The 17,186-nt window shown below is 47.8% G+C and overlaps 1 protein-coding gene across 3 annotated transcripts in view; it reads left to right on the top strand.

Moving 5' to 3' along the window:
* Positions 1 to 17,186, top strand: part of NUDCD1 (NudC domain containing 1) — a 1,249,938-nt gene that overhangs the window by 716,054 nt on the left and 516,698 nt on the right. The gene's annotated exons all lie outside the window — the stretch shown is intronic.

The raw sequence follows: 17,186 nt of genomic DNA, 5'->3' as shown, positions 1-17,186 counted from the left end.
AATCCATAACTGTTGATTATGTGCCGCTACTGGAAGTATACCGTTCAACAAAGCTACAAGGGGGTCTAAATCGCAAAAGCACACAAACACAGCTACAACAGAGAGTTGGTGGTGCAAAGAGCCATCCTGAGAAAACTTCAACGGATGGCGAAAAACTCCTCAATTAAGTTGAACAACAGATACCATAAAGCACAATGGCAGTATAAAAACTGGGTGAGGCATCATCGAGCAAGCCTTCTTCAACAGGATGCGGAACAAATGCCGAGGACGCTCGCAACAAAGAGTAGTAAAGAGTTACTAATCAACTTGATAACTCCAAAGATCAAGGACAACCAACAGAACAATGTGAGCGAAGAGCAATGAGGGGACTTCTTTGAGACACTGTACAAAAACCAAAAGGGTCAGACCCTTAAAACTCCTTGGGAACGAGTGACCGTGTGGGAAATCCCCTGTGACCCTGAGTTAATCAAATTAAAAATCAACAAACCAAAAAATTCTAGAGCTCCGGGCCCGGATGGCATCTCCAACATTGATTTGAAGACGAATGTGGATACCTGGGTCCCCCTCATTGGACAGATTTTCCAGAACTGTAACTCACATAATAAGGTACCTCCGTCATGGGAGACCTCAAAAGTCATCCCTATCTTTAAAAAAGGAGCCAAAGAAGATCCAAGGAACTACCGGCCCATAGCGCTCCTGGGCGTTATTGGAAAGGTCTTCGGATCATGCGCTTTGGATGACCTTAATAGCTGGCTAAAAGATTCTAACTACACAGATCGGTTCCAGAAAGGTTTGGTCAGAAACATTGACACTACCGCAAACATCCTTTTTACTATGCTCCCTCAAAGCCAAAGTCCAACAAGGAGCCCCACGAATATTCATGGTGTTCGTAGACCTCGTGCAGGCTTTTGACCGAGTGAATCAGGAGCGGTTATGGACTAAACTGATATGCAAGAAATGCCCTGACAAAATACTAGCCCCAATCAGGGCCCTGTATGAGGACACCACCATGAGAGTCCGCCTGAATGGTGAAGGGGCCCTATCGAAGGAAATTTGTACTGCCCGTGGAGTAAAGCAGGGCTGCCCGTTAGCCCGGGCCCTATATAATGCGTATATAGCTGATCTGGAAGATTAGTTTGTCACCACCAGGTGCTTCCCCCCCATCGTCGGGGGGAGTGAAAATCCAGAGACTCTTGTACGCGGATGACATCATGACATCATCCTGCTAGATCAGACAGTGGTGGGGTTACAAAGACAACTGGGCAGCCTGCTTAAATACTTGAATAAGAACCATCTTGAACTAAATAAGAGCAAAACTAAGATCATGGCTTTCGAAACAACAACCCAGACAGCAAATAAAGGGAAATGGAACGTGGAGAATGAGAAAATTGAAATTGTGAAGAGCTTCAAATGCAACAGCAGCATAGAACTACCAATGCAGGAATCACTACTAGCCAAAATGAAGACCTTGGCATTTCAAGCAAGGGTGATTGACCGGAAGTTGGGGAAATACTCCATGATCCCGGTCCTGTCCTTCAAGGCTAAGGTAGTCCCGTGCATAACGTACGGAACAGAAGCTATGTCACAAATCCAGTGTCAACTTTGGGATAGACTAGGAGGTCTATTTTGGAAGAAAGTGCTGGGGCTCCAATTGTCTGTTCCAATTTGCTTAATTAGACAAGAACTATGCTTATCTTATTTGAAGGGTATTGTGATGAGGAGCACCATGATGCTCTTTAGAAAAGTGATCATGGAACCCACAGCGTCTGTCTTTGAGATCTTGAGCAATGAACTAGGTAGCGGAAAAAACAAAATCCTAGTAACTTGTGCTAAAGGTTGTGCAAACCTCCTTGACGAGGTAGCCCTGACAAGGTCACATTAACACAAAATCCAACAAAGGTGGTGAAAAAACTGGTCGAACTGGATTGGATCAGAACACAAGAAAAAGCAACGTCCTACAAACTAACCAAGAACTTCCCCATTGTCCCTAAAAGAATCAATGAGGTCAGAGGTTACCTGAAAAAATTCCCTGACAAACACATGTGCCATACCTTCCTTAGAATCAGACTAAATCTTCTGAAGACCAATGAGATCCTATCAAGAAGAGGTGTCTCCCCATCGGACAAGTGCCGATAATGCAATACCTATCGGGTGGAATCAACTCGACACCTCTTATTGGTGTGCAAGTGTACCCAAGAAGTAAGGGAAATTTATCTAATGAAATTCTTGGGTAACAACTATGGTCAAGGAAGAAGAATGGTTGACACGATTGATGGGCGGGGAGAAAACAGAATGGGCAGTGGCTGTAATTCTATTTTTTTTTAAACAAATTGGACTTGTACAGGAGCACAAAATGGGCACCAGAGACACTTGAGGACAACTATGGATGTTAAGTACAGCTGAGCCCTAAAACATTTTATGACCCTGGAAGTAATGAAAGGGAAACTTAACCTTTGACAAGTGAATTTTTGTAAAAATTGTATTACAATTAAAAATATATACAGATATTTTTTTTTAAATACCCCTCGTCACAATGGACCATGAACCAGGCCGATTGGTGAAAACACAATATTTATTTATTTTTAAAATTCAAAGGAAATCATACACATTTTAATATGGGGCAGCAATCACCAATGGGGTGATATTTACAATGAACATATACAGAGCACACTGGATAGGAGCACTTTTTGGATAAGGATAGATAGCACCCAAGTTAAGATTCCCCCTGCAATGTTGCCTCAGTCCACAAATAATCGACTTCTGAGTGGATAGATAGAAGCAGCAGGTAGTCGGGGATAAGAGGCAGAAGACAGAATAAAAGTCTGACCACTCACAGAATAAGAGGCAAAACGGACTTTAAACCCTTAGCAAAGGCCTGAATTAACACTCAGAAATGCCAAATAAATAATTAATATGCAGTTAAAACCTTGAAGTAAATATGATTTCTCCCTAAGGCAACAATGCATAGACACTTAACAATCACAATACAATGGATCAACAAGGAGCATACAATTCGAAAATGAGTGGAAAGTTAACACTGCTGCAGCCAAATGACACGTTGAAGATTTGCAATTTACCCAATTCCTGCTTAAAATGTCAAAAACGGTTTCTTTGAAAAATGGGTGAAATACTCTGATTTGGAGTGCGGTATTTGGGCTAGGGAATAGATATATATATATAACAGGGACAATAAAGAGGTAAAAATAGCTCTCTAGCTGGTGAATTGAAAGAGATTTGGAAGGTAGAGTGAGGTTCGTTTTTAGGAAAATAGAGCAGTTAAAAGTGAGAATCGGTTTTGAAAGAAAGGAAAATGAAACTTGCACTAATTTATCTAGTCTATATTGTTAAAGAGGAACACAGTAAGCTCCAAGGTTGATTTGCGAGGTCAAACTTGTCACCCCAGTGCTCAACCCCAACAATAAAATATATGGAAATTAGTTTGATTACTCCTAATATAACTAAGGGCTTATAATTTACACCAGACAAAATTGAAAAGAGATGGTGCTAGCACTTAAAAATTAAGGACAGGACACGAAGATAATTCTAAAAGTTTCAACAAGTTACCAGGGTTTAAATATGACTACTCAGAGAGTGGGATAAGGACAAAGGCAAGAGAAGATAGGCTATGTGTTTCTATGGGGTGGGGATTATACTCAGTCTACTTTTTTGGTTTTGGGATTTTTGGACAGTCAACTGGGTCTGGTCACCACACAGTGGGGCGCCTGGCAAAATTCAGCTGGGCAAGGTCCGGTCACCGGGTAGCGAACAGCTGGGCAATTCGGGTCACTGGATGGCACAGCTACTACTGGATGCAGTTAGTGGGCAAGCAGTTGGTGGACAGCAAGCCGGTCTGATTTCAATATGCAAAAGGTACCACAGCTTTCCCCTTTTTAATGGGAGTCTAGTGGATTTTTCCTGGATCAATGGCCTTGCTGGAGTAGGAATCCTCTATGCTTGTGTTTTGCAGTGGGCTCTGGAGTAGGGTCAGCAATGCTTTGGCCTTGTAGTTGGAATCGGCAAATGAATGGAGCAGATCAGGAACGCAGCGCATGAATTTCAGAAAGAGTGTCTGTAGTTCTGCCAGCTACTCTTTATATAGAGCATGGTGACATCACAGAATTATTGGTGGGCAGAACTGAGCTAGGCCTACCTCCAAGAAGCGGCTAGGGCAATCAATGTCGGTTGCCTCCTCAGGGAGGAGTCCCAGTTTATGAGGTTGCATTTTGAGGTAAAAAGCCATCCCACAGTCCTTTTTGCCCAAAATCAGTCATAACCTAATTTACATATTTAAACATTTGTGGCATTTTAACAAATCACATGGGCAGATTACATATTGTATGCAGAGCATAGCAGTCCAATCCTCACGATTGTGGGACCTTGTTTCGCCCTTTTGCCAGGTTTTCGCGCTTTTCAGGGAGAATTATATTACTTAAAATTCTATAACTTTACACATGTGTATAGATTATTATTAGGCATATCAGTGTTAAAATTCGCAATGGCATCATGGATACTTTCCTTATAATACCCAATTCTCTGCCATTTCTATTCCCAAGGGGTCAGTGAATGCTACAATGTCTTAAATTATAAACCACAAAACCACATTTAAACAGTGACATTTTCACATTTTTGCAAAATCCTGCTGCAGAGATAAGTCTTTAACATTTTTATTAATAAATAGTCTTTGAAAAGAAATGTCAGTATTGTTTGTTTTATTTATTTGGTATTGCGCGCCAAACCCATTAGGTAGCTGGGCGCAGTAGAGGTCAAGACAACTTAAGCTTGGTTACATAATGAGTACAAAGAAGCATATAACATACAAGACAGTTTGAAAATCAGCTGCCAGGATGGTTACAGAGGCATACAGGGGGAAGCAAGTAAGAGACATGCAGCAGAGACAGGAGTGCAAGGTACCGAGAAGGTAAGCTAACAGTCATTTGTTCGTAGCCATTTAATTACATTGAGTCTAAATTTAGGATATGGTTATTCCTTTCTGAGGTCATACGGTAGTGCATTCCAGGTTTGTGCTGCAATAACTGGGAAGCTAGATCCTCCAGCTGTGGCACATTTAAATCTAGGCATTTCCAGGGTATAGGCATTGGCTCTTTCTCGTTGGACGTGTGGACGATCTTCTATTTATCCTTTCAGCAAGGTAGGGTGGGGCCAAGTTGTTTAAGCATTTGGAGGTAAGGTAGGCTGTTTTTAAAAGTATCCTGTCAGATATTTGTAGCCAATGAACCTCTCTTCTGGCATCAGAGATGTGTTCTCTCCTAGGGATATTCAGGGCTGCTCTTAGGGCGTTATTTTGCATTCTTTGTATTTTGTCGATGATATTTTTGTTGCCACCTGAGTAGAGAGCGTTACAGTAGTCTAATCTCCACATTACAAGGGCATTGGCGAGGGTGATGCAACTCGAGGTAGAGAGGAATGGTCTGCAAGCTCGGATAAGCTTACATGTATAAGCTGTGGAGGATGCGAGTAAGTTGACTTGTTTCTTGAGCGAGAGAGTGGCATCAAGATAGAAGCCTAGTGTTTTGACCACTGGCATCACCTTGATGAGATTGTTGTCGATATTGAAAGCGGTATAGTTAGGGCTACGTTTTTTTGTTAGTTTCAGAGCCGAGGATTAGTATCTCAGTTTTATCGTCATTCAAGCAGAGGCCATGAGATGCTATCCATGCCCTAATGAGGAGGTATACTCTATTTACGAAGGCTGTGTCCTCCAAAAAGTTGCTGCATAATTTGTGTAGGTGATACCCAGTCTGTTCAATTTGTCAAACAAAGTCTTAGTAAAGATGTTATACATAGTGGGTGAGACACAGGATCCTTGGGGTACTCTACAGGAGATTTGAGTTGGGTCAGCAGCCGTTAGGGGTGAAAAGACTCGCATTGTCCTGTTAGCCAGGAAGGATTGGACCCAGGCTATGGCTTCCCCTGAGAAGTGCGCCGCCGACCTAAGATTGTTACATAAGACTGCATGATCCACTAGGTCGAACGCTGCAGAGAGGTCCAGAAGAAGTAGCATAGCTGTTTGTCCCTTGTCCTTCAACTCCTCAATTTGAGTCTTAAGGTCTAGCAAGGCAGTTTCCGTACCGTGGAGTGGACGGAAGCCAAACTGTCGTGATCCTAGTAGGTGATTAGCTTCTAGGTATTCCTGAATTTGAATATAGGCTACTCTATCCTTAATTTTAAGTAGAAAGCGGATAGTGGTGATTGGTCTATAGTTGGTAGGGTCTAGTGTTTGTTTTTTTAAGTAGGGGGAGGACCCAGGATTCTTTGAGGTTATAAGGTACTGTATTGGTTTTAAAGGAAGCGTTTGAGCTTGGAGATAAATGTGGCAAGGTCTCTAGCCGTATCCTTTATGATTTGTGCCGGGCAACTGTTGCCCTTGCAGTTAGATGGTTTTAGAGAGAGAATGATTTTTTCCGTGTCAAGAATAGAGATTTCTTTAAAGGTAAATGATGTAGTTGTGTTACACCCTGTGTCTGGGGATGGTTGTTGCTCAGAGGGGGGCAGAGAGGATTTTTTAATTGCTATTTTCTGTTGGAGTGTAGTGATTTTGTTTAGGAGGGCTTTTTGGATTGCAATGCACCATGGATTGCTTGTCCTTCGGGACAGTGTCTGCCAATGGAGTTGGAACTTCCATTTCACAGAGGATGGAGAACGGTTACTTAGTATTGGATCTAGCTTTTGCAATTCTATCATTGAATATATTTTTTTGTGTTGGTTATTTCTTTTTTGTAGTATTTGGAGTGTTCTGTTAATTTAGCCTTATTGACAGTAGTCTGGGAGTGGTGCCAGATAGTTTGCAATTTTCTTTTCTGTAATCTTAACTCTTTAAGTTGAGGTGTGAACCCTGCGTTGAGGTGGGATTTTTGTCTGGCTTTGCGCATTTTTAGTGGGGCGGCGGAGTCCAAGGCTTGGGACATGGCAGTATTGAAGATTTCCACTAAAGATTTAGGGTCAGCATCATTGTTAATGTTATTCAGAGAAGGGAGGAGGTGCAGGAGTAGTTTTTCTGCTGTGATGTCCTTTTTGCTTCTTGTGGGGAGTGGTGGTGCCATCTCAATGGTTTTAGGACTAAGGAGGTTGAGTGTGGCTGAGAATGTGATGAGGTGATGGTCGGACCATAATTGTGGTACATTATCTGTAATAATAATGTTACAGTTAGAGTCAGCCACCCAATCCAAGGTTCTACCTTTTGAGGTGGGTGGGGGATAGGACTTTTTGTGAGTCCATGATCTTTGAGAAGTGCAGCTATAGCTTGGGTATATTTGTTTCCAGCCTCATTGAAGTCGAGGTTGAAATCCCCCAGTAGCAGGGTTTGTGAGTGGATTTTAGTGTTGCTGGTTATATCTGTAAAGTCCTCCTCAAAGGTTCCTAGTGGGCCAGGAGGTCTGTATATCATATATTATACGATGGGACCAGAATTCTCTTACCTTAGGGCATATCCACCACATATGGAAATAGGATCCTGGGAGGCCGCAAAGGCGCCAGCAGTGCGGGTCCAGAGCTCGCTGGAAGTGCTGAAGACGGAGGGGGGGTGGGGGGGAGTACCAGCGTAGAAGCAGTTTGTGGGCGCCTTCCTGATTAGTAATGCAGGGAGAGGCTGTGCGCGTTCTCGACCAGATGTCCATCCAGGTGTGGTCCTCTATGGCGTGACCCAGGTCTGCCTCCTACTGTGACATATAGGAGGGCTTAATGAGGAAGGGATCATCCTGCAGTAGTTTATAGCAGGCCAAGATCTTCCCTCAAGCTAGCAGGTCGTTTACGGTGAGTTCTAGTGGGGTAGGGGCTCGTGTCTGAGGGTGGGAGCACCTGTGCCGCAGTTGGGCATAGGTGAACCTGTCTGTTTCCTCAAGTTTGAAGGTTATCTTGCATTGTTCGAATGTGCGAGGGGAGTCCCCATCAAAGAGCTGTCCCAGCAACTCGAGACCTCCTGGCACCCAATTCCTAAAGTTTGTTGGGGAGAAGCCCAGGGAGAAGGATGGGTTAAAGAAGATTGGGGAGAATGTGCTCAATTCCCCTGGGATACCTTTGTATCTGCGGGCCCAATCCCACGCTCACATCGATTGTTTAGTGGAGGTCAGCATTTGTGGCCAAGTTCGGCGCAGTGCGATGGGGATAAACGGGAGAAAGCGGAGGGGGAGAGAGAGAGACGGGACTGTTTGATCTCCCCCCATTTCGGGTGCCATAAGGCGATACCTCATGCCTGGAAGTGGGCTAGCTGTGCTGCTATTTGATATGGAGGTCTGGGGCCCCCAATCCTCCCAATTTCGAGCTGCCCATCATGCTTCTTCGGGGGATGCACGCTTTCTTGCCCCTCCAGATGAAGTCAATCATTTTCCTTTGCAGGCGCTGCAGAGGGTGGGAGCGGATTGAGGTGGGTAGGGGGCAGCAGGCGTAAAGGAACCATGGGAGGAGGTTCATTTTGCAGGCCGTAATGCGGCCCAAAAGAGAGATCTCTTGCGACAGCCAGCGGTTGAGGTCCTTTTCCATCTCCTCAAAGGGGGCGGGGGGATTGCTTGATACACTTTTGCTGGATGGGCGGGGACCTGGACTCCCAGGTACGGGATAGATTTGACGCTCCACTGGAATGGGCTTCGTTTCTATAGGGCTTTCCTTTCACCTGGGCCCAGTCCCACTCCCAGGGCCGTCGATTTCCCGAAATTGATGGCAAAGCCTGCTACCCTCCCGAATCCTCGGATTTCGGCCAATGCCGCCTTCATGGAAGCCTGATTATCAGTGATGGTCAGCAACACATCATCGGCGTAAAGAGCCATCTTGTGTGAGCAGGGCCTGTCTGAGGGCCTTTAATCTGAGGGTTTCGGCAGATGTGTTGGGCTAGGGGTTCCATGGCCAAGGCGAAGAGTAGAGGGGACAGAGGGCATTCTTGTCTTGTTCCACATGTAAGAGGGATCGGGTTCGACAAAAGGCCATTAATTCACAGGCGGGTATTGGGGGATTGGTAATTAGCTAGGACCATGTTCTGAAATGTCGGGCCAAAACGGAAGGCCTCGAGGGCGAGGAGTAAATAAATCCAATCCACTTTGTCAAAATCTTTGGTTGCAGCCAGGGTCAGCAAGGCAAGTTGTTGCACCTCCTAATTGGCGACCTCTATTAGGTTTAGGGCTCTGCAGATATTGTCTCTTGTTGACCTACGGGTTATAAACCCAGTCGGGTCCGGGTCTATAATGCTCGGGAGGATGGGTGCAAGACGATTGGCCAGCATCTTGAAGTATATGTTGGCATCCAGGTTTAAAAATGATATGGGCCTATACGAACTATTGTCCTTGGGGTCTTTTCCGGGCTTGAGGATGAGGACCGTGATGGACTCCTGCATAGTAGGAGTGATGATTCCGGTGGCGGCAAATGAATTGAAGAGCCGAATTAAAGAGGCCACCAGTTGAGGACGGAAGAGTTTGTAGAATCGGGTGGAGAACCCATCTGAGCCCGGGGCTCTGGATTTCAGGCTTTTTATGGCTTCCTCGACTTCCTCGCTCATAATGGGCGCTTCAAGACCTTCCCTTTCCATGGATGTGAGGTGTGGGAGAGCTGCCTCTCAAATATAAGACTGTTGTTCATTTAGGTTCCTCGGGTCTGCCGTCATTATCTCTAATTGGTGGGCCACTGCCAGTTATAGCTTCTCGCGTTCCATGAATTGGACCATGCCATGTGAGTCGCGAAGGCCCAGGATGGTATTTCTGTTATTTGCTTTGGCCTGTTTGTTCACCAGCAGCTTATTAGCTTTGTTATTATGGACGTAATACCATTGTTTTGTTCTGGTCAGTAGATGCGCCGTGGCATCGGCATAATGTGCCTCTAGCTTCTTTCTTGCCACCTGTAGAGCCCTATAAGATTTCGGGGACCAGCCTTTCCGCTTGTGAGTGGCTTCCGCATCCCAGACTTCCAATTCCAGGACAGCGCGGGCTGCCTGTTTTCGCTTGTGGAAGGCTGCGCCTTGGGCGATCTGTTCCCCTCTGAGCACCGCCTTCATGGCGTCCCAGGTGTTGGCTAGGGAGGTATCCTCGTTGGGATTTTCCGTAAAGAAGTTTTTGATTGTCCTGGCAATGGAGTCATGTCACTCTGGATAGGGTCATACAGGTTCCATCGGCGGCTAGGGGAATGGGTCTGGATCGTGAGCTCACAGGATCAATGAGACTGAGGCATGGTCTGAGAGGATCCGGGGGCCAATGGTGATGTAGTCTGTGAAGGCCAGGATTTGGGGGGGAGGCCATCAGTAGGTCAATTTGAGAGAAAGTACGGTGTACATATGAATAGAAGGTGAAATTTTCCTCTTGTGGGAACATCACCCTCAGGAGTCAACTACATCCAGAGTCCGAAAAAGATGGAGCAGGTCTTTTGCCAGTTTTAGGTCCCTGGATGATGAGTGGTGTGATTTGTCTTTGAGTGGGTCTGGGATTCCGTTAAAGTCTCCCCCAATGACGACTTATCCCTCTATGAATGGGAGGAGGGACTCCTTCAATTCTCGGTAGAACCCGTCCTGATGCTTGTTCGGAGTGTAAGCTGAGATAAGGGTATAGAGTTGGTCGAAGATGATGCATTTGACTGCAATGAAGCAACTCTCTTGGCATCGTAGCAAGTCTAGAATCTGCGATTTCAGCTCTTTTGCAAAGAGGATGGCGGTGCCTCCCTACTTGGTGCCGTTGGAAGCCAAGAATTTTAGCGGGAAAAGTCTGCTGCAGAGGCGGGAGAAGTCTGCTGGTATCAGGTGAGTCTCTTGCAGGAAAGTTAATGAGGTTCCCTCGTTCTGTAGCTGTTGCAGGATGGATTTCCTTTTCGAGGGGGAGTTTAAGCCCCTGACATTTAGGGTAGTGAACTTGAATTTATGATGTGGGGGCTGGCTCTCGAGGCTCCCTTGCCGCGGGAGGAGGGGTTGGGGTGGGATCAAGTCAGCCATGGTCGCGAGGGGGAAGCTGATTTGGGTTCTCCTGAGGCTGAGGTTTTTCAAATAGTCTCCAATGGGGGAAACAAACTTCTAACATTGGCCTCTGACGGGGGGCCAGAACCATAACCTGGGGGACTGATTTTAACTATCGGCACATCACTATCGGCACATCCCTTAGCCACCCAGGCCGAGTTCAGCCAGAGGGGTTGAATTTCACTCCAAGGGTAAAGCAATGACATCTGCCCGGGAGTTTGGTACAGACCGCATGGGGCCCGCAGCAGGATTAAGCAATGCTTCGATGCTATGTGTTTCTTGAGTCTTCCGCTGATCTTCATTTAGGTTTGCGACTTTTCTGCACTCTTGTCCAGGGAGCACGCCTTGGCTTGGGGAAAGCTGTGCCCGGATCGGGAATCTTTCGGCCGGTGAAGGAGGACCCCATATCCCCCGGGGAACCAGGGTGCAGGATTGATGCTGCATTGTCGAGATGGCTGATGGTCCGCGGTGTGCCAGTATGTGAGAATTGTAGTGCCGTCGGTAACGGCCACCAATAGCGGATCTGTTGATCTCGGAGGAAGAGAGTGAGAGGGCGCAGCACTCTGCGCTTCTGCAGGGTCAAGGGGGAGAAATCCTGGACGATTTGGAGAGGGGAGCCCTGGAACGATAGTTCATCGCGTGAGCGACGTATTGCCGAGATGGCTTCTTTGGTGGTATAAAAGTGGACTCTCGTGATTACATCCGGAGGGGAGTCTGAGTCTGTGCCTCGTCTTGGGTTTAGTCTGTGGGTGAGATCGAGTAGGAACTGAGCATCGTCCAGGTTTGGTAGCAGCGATTGGAAGAAGTTGCCTACGTACTCGGGTAGCGCCTTGTCGGGGATTGAAGAGGGAACACCGTGAATGCGTAGGTTGTTGCAGCGGGCGCGATTTTCCAGGTCTTGCTGCTTGAATTTGAGGATCTCAGTTCTGTCCATTAGGGTCTGGATTGTGCGTTGCACTTCCGCCAGTGAGTTGGAGTGTTCTTGGGCTAGATCTTCAGATTCCCCCATCCTGTGTTCGATGTCACTGACCCTTTGCTCTGTTTGTTCTAATTTTGAAGTAAGTTCTGACATGCAGGATCTAAACTCTGCTTTGTTATCGGATATGAAGGCTTGGAGATCTTCTTTGGTTGCGAGGGTCCTTCTGTCATCTGGCGGTTTTTGAGGCGTGAGTTTGGAGGGTCTGCTTTCTTCCCTTTTTCCGTTGCCAGCAGCATGGTGGAAATGTCCACTGATTTAGGAGATTTCATAGATTTGACCATACTTCCAGGGTGGGGGGGCAAATCCCAGCGAGCTTTGCACAAGGTTACAAATGTCAGCTGGCGGGTAAGATGCTAGTTGACCCGTAGGAAGTCCCAAGCCGCCAGCGAAGGGACCACGCTATCAAGTATGGTAGTAGCGGGAGAGTAGAGTGGGCCGGGTCGCCCCAGGAAGTGGGCAGATCAGATAGGCTTGTCAGGTCCTTTGCTGCAGAGGGGTAGTGGTCAGCACATGGGTAGGGGGGCTAGAGGGGCTCCCAAGCGTATGATGGCCATTGGTGCTCTACTCACCAATTGCTGTAAGCTCCCGGAGTGAATGTGGCGCGGTCGGGCCTCTCCGTTCTGTTGATGGCAGAGGGTTGGTAGGGGCACCCTAGGAAGCTGAGAGGTGTCGATGCCAGCCAGGGCTCCTGTGGAAGTTCTGGATGTCCAGGGTTCCGGGGGAGGAGCAGTTGAGGTTCTGGACGGAGGGGGTCAGGTCTCGTGGGCCATGACAGAACTGACCCTGTCGCACCGTGGCAAGGGACTCCAGGGGGAGTCTAGTTGTGGTTGGGCGGCTCTTGGAGGAGTCTGGGGGGTTCCGGGCCAGAGGCGGATGGAATGCTCCTGCGCTTAGTTGAATCGAAGGGGAGAGGTCCCCAAATGGCCCGCAGGGGGGTCACTGCCTTGGACCCAGAGTCCTGACCCCAGCGAGTGGATCCCCTTGACCCGTGCGAGCCATGCAGGAAGGATGGTCTGGGGGGGGAGAGCGCCTCACGGGCTGAGCAAGGGCTCCGTGGAGGAGGTGACTGATCCTGCTGTAATTGGGTGATGGCTCTGCTCTGTCTGGACCTCCGATAGAGTGTTGGAAGCTGTCGGGGCCCCCCGGCGGTTCCCAACACGTGGGAGGTTGACTGGCCGTATCGGGGGCTGCCGTTCACTGAGGCCCCTTCCTGTGCACAAGGACTACTGCCGGTAATAGATGGGGGCTCCCCTCCAGGGGGGACGCTATGTGCCCGCTGGTCTGCCACTCCCGCATCCAAGGGGAGAGTTCAGCCGCCTCTCTGGCGGGCGTTTGCTGCAGTGCAGGCGAAGGGGGGGGGGGGTGCTCCAGGGCCCAGCTCCGGAGAGGCGGGAGGTTGTCGCTGGTGTGCTCCGCGGGTTGCAACCTTGTTCCAAAATCTTGGACTCTCCTTTCAGCAGCGAAATGGTGCAATAGGCAAGTATGTCCTTCCACAGGAAGGGAAACCCCTCCCTATCCCCCTCACCCCCCGTACTCTGCAGTGCTTGTCTTAAGTCTGCCAGTACTCGCTGCGCCACAGGGAACCAGGCTGCACCTCACTGAGCAGGTCCAACAAGGCCGAAACATGTCTGGGGTTGCTTAGTTTTCTGTGCAGAGGGGACATGTTTTAGCAGTTCGGGCTGGGCTGCTACCTTCGGTGGCGGCAGCTGCTGACTGATTTGCACATGGCTGGTCCCCTTTTGCAATGGCACAGACGGGCTAAAAAACGGTGGTGTGGAAGGTTGCCCAGAGCATTTGCCAGTGGTTTAGATTAATTTGAAACCTTCCACCCATCACTTTTGTGGTCAGTTAAGTCTGCCAGGAACCTACCTCTTGGCCAGACCTTCCGTGAACATTCGAGAAGGCATCATGAAGTAAGCAATGACACAAAAGTATAGTTTGGGCTGTACACTTTCATTATCCATGCCCTCACCTAAAATCTGGATCTCAATGTGCACAGGTTTGAGTCTTCAAATGATAAGTGTTCAATAAGTGTTCATGGTCTCACACTTTAATTGGAAAGGGCTTCCTTCCCCAATCTTTAAGACAATTCACAATGACAAGTAGGAAGTGCTTCCCAGCCCCTCTTGTCTAACAAAAAGGCTCATCACTTTCTTCAGGCAACTTTCATAAGGACAAACATAATTGTCTAGCAATAAACTTCTCAAAGGATGTCCAAAACAAAAAGTTCTTTAACACACAAAACTGTTTCTTTGATTCAATATAAACCTGGTATCTTTTCCTGCCAGGTTTTCATGAGGATTCTCACATCCAGTATGATTCCCAGTGCACTCTCCTGCTAGGAACACTTTCCTCTAGCCTTTACTTGGCTTCAGGTAATGCTCGTTTCATTTCCTATTCTAAGGTTCCCTTGTCCTGGTGAACTTTCCTTCCAGGACTGATCTCCTAACTCTATTATTAGTAGTGTTTATAGTTTCTCCTCTGCTTTGCATGCTAGTGTGTTTCTTGCATAAACATACAGTTTCTTGGGTTTAGCTCCTGTGTGCTACCATTCGGCGCGTTTCACGTTGGGCTTTCTCTTCCCTTCACTAGTTTGCCACCAATACGCCTGGCGTTGCTTCCCAGTTTTCGGGACTCGCTGGTTTCTCCAGGTGTTTCTGGCGTTCTCGCAGCTCTCCTGCAGCGTGGAACAGATACGAGCATTCATTCCTCTCTGTGGTTATGTATGGTCTGCTCAGCTGTGGCTGCTCTTCCATGCATCCTCTCGAGCCCCGGTAAGCCTGATGTCTTAAGATCACCTGCCCACACTGCAGAGCCCCTTCCTTGCTCCAAGCATTTGTGCAGCTTGTCGCTTTCCCAGCACGTCTGTTGGCTTCAATCGGTGGGACACCTTGCCTTGCTGCACCTACTTCCGTTCACCGGCTTTGCTGCTCCTTCCTAGAGGATCACTTTTCGCTTGTCGCCAGCCTCTTGATTTGCCTTTTGAGGAGCCTCCATTAGTCACAGCTGAACAGTATTTAAAGTTTCTGGCTCTGGAACTGTGGTCCAAACACTAGACCGGTCAGCTCTATTGCGCAAGTCTTTCTTTGTTGTCCATTGCATCTTCCTCATCTCATTACTCAAATGGGGTAACTCAGCCTGAGAGTTAAGGGAATTGCATGATGATGATTTACAATATCCCATAAGGATTGGGAACTAAAAGGAACATCATAAAAGTGAAAAGGGGGGATACCGCACCCACTCCCCCCAGTTCAGCTCCCCCGAGGCAGTCCTCCCTGTGCTATACGCCCCCCAGCGTCAGGATCCAGTAGCAATGGCCTTTCCCATGCCACGTGGGAAGAGGCCATCTTGGGGGAAGAATTGAGGATGCCCTCAGATTCCTCACACATTGCCCCCATTGCCTCCATGACCGCGGGTCCAGCTTGCTTCCAGAATGCAGGTCCAGCTTGCTTCCAGAATTCCACCTGTAATATGTTTGGTCCTGGAGTTTTCCCAGTCTGAAGTTGGTTCACTGCTTCTTGCAGCATCAGCTCACCTTCCAAACCTTGTTTTTTTTCTTCTGACTCGGATATAGCAAGTCTATATCATTAAGGGAATCAAAATTGTCTTGCTCGACTAAACTCCCCTTCTCCCTATATAGCTCTTGATAATAGCTGGCAAAGGCATCTGCAATCTCCTCCCATTTTCATACCATCTCACCACCATCCATCAGAATTTCCCTTACCCATCTGGAACCCATATTCCTCCTTTCTAGCCATGCCAACATCCTCCCACTTTTATACCCTACATTATAAATCCTAACTCTTTTTTCCCAGTATGCCACCCTGGCATCATCCAGCGCCACTGATCTGTAGTAATTTGTGACCCTAACCAGGTCCCTTCGTGACGCCACTGTGTTGTGCTCTATCTGTTCCCACTCTGCCACCTCTGCCTCCAACTGAAGTAGTTGTACCTGCCTTTCCCTCTTAAAATGTCCTATCATTTGGTTTGTCCCCTCATCACGACTAGTATGCCACCCACAACGTAGAGTGGCTATCAACTGTCGCTGTATTAACGTGGAAATAATCCTCTGTCCCCTTTTGGAGTTGGTCTGCTATGCCAGGTTTTTTAAGATAAAATGCATCAAGTCTCGAACCTCCTCTTTTCCTGCTCCCCCTACCGGTGATGCTAATGACCAGAGTTGAATGGTCAGAGATGCCTCTGGGAAGGAAGCTGACCGATTCCACCCTACCTGCCAGCGTACCGGGAATTAAGAAGCAGTCCAGCCGTGAAAATGGTGAATACACCTTTTAGTAAAAGGAGAAGCCCTGTTACCTCGTGTCCAAATCCCGCCAAATATCTCTGAGACCAGTGGCCTCAATGAAGCTGTGTAGTTTGAGTGGTTCACTCGTCCTACCACCCTGTAATGACCTATCCAGCTCTGGGAGGGCTGTGTCATTAAAGTCTCTGCCGACTATCGGTATATTGCTCCCATGCTTGACTGACATTGCTTGAACCCGATCGTTTCTTTGCTTATAGTATCGGTGAGGTGTAAACATTGATACTCCTACGTCCGGTCTCCTTTCCTCCATCCTGCATGGTCGTACCCCACCAGAAAATATCTTTTTACCCTTAAATTTAGTTGCACGTGGGGCCGTGGCCCTGGAAGCATGCGTTCCCCTGACTACGCCCTTGGGTGCTACACCTTGGTGCTCTTTTCCACGTCGAGGGGAGTAGACCTGCTTCGCCTGCACTTTGGTTGAGGTCCTTTTTTCTTCCTGATTCCATACGTTTTCAGTCTTCCCCAGGGACATATGTCCCTCTGTTACTTCTTACTTTATTTTTTCCTTAAATTGTTTAATTTCTAGGAACTTTAATTCACACCGGAACCTCACTCCTCCCTTAAGCGTGTCAGCCGCGGTGGACTTTAGTAGGTGCCTGTCCTGCCACAGATTCTATCCGACGTCAGACTCGTACGCCTTTTGCCTCTGCTGCCTCAGCAAAGACTACGGCTGTTCGGCGTTCGTACTCCCCGGTCTATCAAGTACCGTCTCGCAAGGTTGAGGGAGCTGTTCCCCAGGTCTCTGCCTGAAGAAATCAAGGAGTATGTGAGTAGGAAAACGAAGGCCAGGGTAATTGTTCTGTTCTCAAAGGCACCCTGCATGGGTGACTGCTTCCACGGCAGGCAGCCAAGCGAGAGGGGCCACTCGTGCCCTGTCCCCAGCTAGGGTACTGAGGCTCACAGAGCTACCAGCCGCACGGTTGAGGGGTCCACGGATCCTCCCAGTC

The sequence above is a fragment of the Ambystoma mexicanum genome, chromosome 5q (genome assembly GCF_040938575.1).
Source record: "Ambystoma mexicanum isolate Mex_15411 chromosome 5q, UKY_AmexF1_1, whole genome shotgun sequence".
In the NCBI taxonomy this organism is placed as follows: Eukaryota; Metazoa; Chordata; class Amphibia; order Caudata; family Ambystomatidae; genus Ambystoma; species Ambystoma mexicanum.
The sequence above is the reverse complement of the archived record's forward strand: the minus strand, read 5'-3'. Positions and strand labels throughout refer to the sequence as shown.